A 6,000-nucleotide genomic window follows, 5' to 3' on the forward strand; every position below is an offset into this window, starting at 1 on the left:
GTGAATGTGCAAACACGGATTGAATCATGTCTTTCAAAGTCCTATTTATTCTCTCTGCAACTTCAAATTGGTGTTGAGTTTCTAGGGTTGTTATTGAGAAATTATTCCATTTTGTTCAAGATAAATTGCAAATGGTCCCTTTTGTTTTCTGACTTCTATGTACCTGCCAAGTACTTACCACCCCTATCTAATCTACAATTTGTATATATTTATCACATTGTTTTTTGACTTCCAATTGAAAGATTTTAAAACATTCAAAACTAAAGTATGATATCAGATAAACATATCCAAACCTTGAAAATCTTCAATGAAAGTGACAAAATAAGAGTTACCACATATTGTTTTATTTGGGAAAGGACTACAAATGTAGGTGTGAATAATTGCAAGGTGATTTTGACTCCTCTTAAACCCCATTTTTCTAGCATTTGTAAGTTTTCTTTAAAATTACTTAAATTAAGTTGTAGCAACTTGTTTTTCTTTGTTAAAGCGATGATTCTTCCTTTAAGAGATGTGCCTCAACCTCTTATGCGAAAGCATTGAGGAATTTTCAGAAGTGAGCAACCTTTTGAAACCAACATGATTACCATCAAAACATTCATTCACATAAGATAATCGATTTGCCACATATCAATATTAAATAAAGCAACACCAAGCAAGGTATCATTTTTATTCAAAAACAAAATATTCACTTTCATTTAGGGCTTGGTGCGGACCAGGCTGGGCCTAATTTTGGAGGAACCGAACCTTACTCATTTTAAACAATAATGGGGCATGTGGGACCGGGTAGAGGGATTTTGAGTTTGGGAACTAGACCTAACCCGGCCCATTTCAAACGAATCGGTTTGGGGCGAATCCATGGGTCTAATTACTTTTTTTTTTATTTGGTTTTGATACAAATCCAGAACATTCCATGGTTCCAGATTGCTCCTGCAAGTCCACGAGGTTCCATCCAGATCAGTTCAGTAAAGATCTCGAAGTAATCGGCGCAATCAATTCGAGGGTGGGAGGGAGAAAAGAATGAGGAATAGGTGGTGTCATCGAGGGAGCCAAGGTCAAAACACGGAATAGGTGGTGTTGTCGAGGGAGAGAGAGTCAGATTCGGGTCGTATGTTCTATCCTGCCTCAACCCGGAAAAGATGGTGAAGTTAAACTCCCCATCTCCATCCTCATTGTCATCAGACTTCTCGTCGTCGCTGCCGTTATCGTCTTCTTGTCAAACATCCTCGTCGCAGTCATCTTCTTGTCGAGCTTCCTCGTGGTGGTTTTGAGTAGCCGCTTCGCTTTCGTCAGGGACTGCAAACTCTAAGTCGAAGAAAGGCCCGACATTGTCGTTGTCACTGCCTTCGTCGTTGTTTTGGGTGATTGCGGTGAGGGTTGTGGTGGTGGTGATGCACATGTTAGCAGAACCAACCGTGTCTATGCTATTAGGAACGGGGGTGGCAGCAAGTAGGCCACCGCCGTACCAGTACTTGAGGAAGCTGAAAAGCTGAAAGTTTTCATGGTTGGGAGAGCCAATATAAGGCAGAAGAAGTGGGTATACTGAGTAATTACAAACGGGTCGGTCCGGGGCCTTGATTTTCTATACATTTGGACTCAGCCCACCCTGTTTCTCTTATGTAAAAATTGGAACTAGCTTGTACATGTCCCGAACCTTGATTATCCACCCCGACCCGCTATTCATATACCGGTTTGCCCACCCCTACTTTCATTGTCTCCAACAAAAGTAAAAATATGCTTTCTCTATTATAGTTTCTTCAAATTATTCTCTGACTTAGGCATCGAAGCCTCATTGGACACCCTCCCATTTTTTCGGGTGTTGTGAACTAGGCTAATGATGTTTCTTGTTCAATAGGTGGCATTTCACCAATGCAACTCGAGTTGAAATTTGTATCCACACTTACAATTGGTATGTTGATTTAGATCATGATAACTTCAATATACTTTCATTCATTTATAGATATACATATATATATATATATTATGTTTAACCGAGGAATTTTCAAATCTCAAAAGATTGAGGTCAAGTTAATGAGAAATGAACCGCAAAATTTTATATAAAGGGGACTTGAAAACCCCTAGTGGAAAAATTGCCTAAAGAGTGTTTTGAACGGTGAATTTGTTTGGTTGGTAATGGTAAATAATTGTAGTGGAAGTTGATTTGTGTCAGTTTTTACTTTTGCAGAAGTTGGGATGCCTATGGTGTATAATCTTGTTTCAGTTCATCTGAATGTCTAAAGACTTGACTCCTTTAATGAGATACTATACATGTCCCATGAATTGAACATGTAAACTCCTTTAAAAAAAAAAAGTTCAAAACCTCAATCTTATACATTGAACGAGTACCTAAACGTTTGTAAACAGTTAATTGTTTGAGACATGAATTTTTACGGGTTATATTCTCTTTGTTGTTTGTGCGAATCTTCCTCCATATCGAAGAATTAGTTAGTGAAGTATATTACCCATGTAGACGCCTCTTGCAACTCTTTGTTTCATAAATGGAATCCTCAACTAGTGCAATATGGATTAAAATTATGTTTTCAATTGTAAATATGATTCCAACCCACTAATCTATCTATTATGAATGCTGGCCATTAATCTATTAGCGCCTTAAAATATTTAGTGGCTTAGAACGAACCTAATCCACTAAACATTGCCATGCTTCAACTCACAAATCCACCAATTCACTTTCTTTAAATACACGCAAATGCGCGTTGAAAACTCTACGATATATAAATTTCAGAAATACAAATAAATAAACAAAATTATCAGAACACCTTCAAGTGTTCGACATAATTCTCTGCGAATCTTACAAGCTACATTATCAGATCTGCCATTATCCCATCTCGTCCATTATCTATTTAATAATTAGTTTGGAGTCCTTGAACGGCAATTTAACTCATTTGTTGTATCTCTACTATCTATCTACGTATGCACAGTATTCCATTTATTAGAAAATGTTAAAAGACATTTCGTCATTTTTAAATTGCTTGTTTTATATTATTTTTTGGGGTATCGGGTTTATAACTTGGAAAAGAATTTTATTACGAGACATTATTTCATATAGAGACTTCCTTTGTATTCCTCGTACATATAATCCATTCAGTACAGTTTAAGAACTAGGCATTTTAGAGGAATTAACAAATTCCAATCCAACCCAACATTTAGCCTTGTCTCGAAATCCTGTGTTCAATTTCCCTTCTCTATTATCACTTGTATGAAAATTAGAATAAAGATGACCCAACCCAACCCTTATTAAAAAAACCTAAACCAAAATCCAACCCTAACATAATTGGAATATTTTAGGCATCAACAAACATTGTAGGATAGTTGTATTTCTATTGACTATAAGTCAGAAGTCTCATATTTGACTCACAAAATGTTGCATAGTAGAATATCACAAGAGAGAATAAGAAAGTAAAAAAAAAAAAAAAAAAAAAAAAAAAAAAAAGGAATCTCGATCATACTTATATCCCTACAATTTTTACTCTAAGCTTTGCAGAGAACTATTCCTACAATGGTATGAACTTTCTCCCTCTTTTAGCTAAAAGGCAAAAGGATAAACTAGATAAACCTAGTTCTTCTTCAACAGATCCACCTGCCATGACAGCAGCACAACCGGTTTAAGACTCCAAGATTGATTTGGAAACCTAATTGCTTTTGTTTTTTTTCTCCGTGTAACTGAATTTAGTTTTCTGTTTAGTATTTGGCTTTGTATTGAAATCCTTAATTTGGACATTTTTTTTAAGGAAATCTCGACAGTACAAGAGAAATGTTATTAAATTAGAAAGAAGAAAAGTTACGTCTAGTCAGGGAAATATAAATCTTACCCCCTCGTAATAAAAAAATAAAATAAAGTGAACAAATACAAAAGAAGAAGAAGGGGGACATAAACCTTACCCCTCTTCACAAAAAAAAAAAAAAAAAAAAAAAAAAAAAAACAAGTAAAGAGGGCAGATGTCAGGGCTTAACCCCTCTAAGACCATCTCTAACCCTTAGGTTAAAAACTAAAAATTTTAACCCATAAATAATTTTTTTTATGAATTATGGTTTAAATAATTTTTTAATTGTTTTAGCTATTAAATTTAATTTTGGGCCATTAGATCTTTTTTTATTGTTAGATTTGTTCATATCTGATCTCAACCGTGGGATTTAATGTATTTAAAATTTTAAATTTGCCCAAATTTTAGGTTTTAACCCACAACTTATTTTAGACTCAGCCATTGGAGAAGGATTGGGTTAGTTTAAGGGCCAATTTGGAATTGATGTGCTTTTTTAATAAGTTGCTTTTGCTGTGCTTCAAGAATAATCAACTACAAAATAAAGCAGTTGAACGTTTGATAAACTGCATTTTTAAAAGTGTTGTGAGTATGAAAAGCAGTGTCTAGAAGGGGTAAATAATGTCATTGTTTAAAAATTGTTTTTAAAAGCAACCTACTTGCTGCTTTTAAAAGCTGCTAGTTAGAGGCCATTGCTTTTAAAATAATCAATATATTTTATTTTTTTACCAAACATTCTTTTACTGCTTAACTTTAAAGTGAAGTAGTTTTTGGTGAAAAAAAAAAAAACAATACCAAACTGGGCCTTAAACCTAAATTTTGGTGGGCTAACCCAAGAGTTTGAGATGGTCTAAAAGAACAGAATCTTTAAACGAATTTTCAACCAAAGACCATGCCAATCACATTGATAAGCCAATTCTACGCTAATAATAACAGCCAATAGTTCTGCAAAAATTGAATTGTGATGGTCAATACCTTGACAATAACCACTAAGAAATCAACCATGAAAAAATCTTTGAAAGCTCCTCTACAAGCAACAGGACTAGGATTTTCTTCACCCAAACCATTAGTGTCAAGCTTAATCCAAGAAAACCAAAGAGGAGACCAAAGGCACAACACATATAATTGTAGCTTTTCGAAAGATAAGTTGAATACCCAAAGAAGAGAGAATACGAAAATCCAAACCATATGAGTATCCAAGGATAACCTGGCCAGCACGAATAATCCAAGAATCAGTAGCCATACAAGCGTGATGAAAAGAGATTGGCCGATCTTCAAAGATAGACTATTGCATGCATTCCAAATAGTATAAACAGTTAATAGACTGACAAAAATCCAAAGATTATGCAATTGACAAGAAAACAGCTTTCGCACAAAAGCGTTCCAAAATAGTGGCAAGGAATCAAGAGGGCAAACAAGTACCAAATTGACCCGCGAACCACATCTAAAATTGTTTTGATACCGAACGTCGGAAGAAAAGATGAGCACAGATTCCTCAGAAGCATGACATGAACGACGAATGGATGCCAAAAAACCCAAAAAAAAAAAAAAAAAAAAAAAAACCTGGCCTCGTTGTTGAAGTGCGACCTCTCAGTGAGAATTTTATCATGAAAAAATGGTCAAGTCAAATAGATAATTGTGAGGCTATGAAATGCCACCAAATAACATTTGTCCAATCACAAACATTATGTTTATTGCGAAGAAGATCGTAACCATCACTAGAAGCAAAGAAAAAAAAAACACTTCAATATATAGAGTTGAGCCTTTATACATCATTATTTATAGAGATGAGATTGCACACCTCTATATATAATAATTTTCTTGAACTTTGCTTCTTTGTAATTCAACATTTTCGTGTTGCGAAACCTCTTTTACTCATCACCGTTAAGATAAAACACGAATCACGTAAATTTCTTGTGTTATGTGATTGCATGATTTTATATATATATATATATATATATTTTTTTTTTTTTTTTTTTTTTTTCATCACAGTGCATATATAATTCTGGCATCATAGAAAAACAATAAGTTGGTATTATTCATGGACCACAAAATTTAATTATTTGCTATTGTTAAATTTCAGATTATATTATTTGGTTTTAGTGGAACCTTCACGCGTGAGACATAATGTGAAAACGTCAAAGATAGTGGCTCGGTGGAGAGAGGCTTAATTCTAGGGTTTCCATTTTGATCCAATCCTACTACCTAGCACGTCCCACAATTC

Source organism: Pyrus communis, chromosome 4 (genome assembly GCF_041283825.1).
Source record: "Pyrus communis isolate YQ-2024b chromosome 4, ASM4128382v1, whole genome shotgun sequence".
NCBI lineage: Eukaryota > Viridiplantae > Streptophyta > Magnoliopsida > Rosales > Rosaceae > Pyrus > Pyrus communis.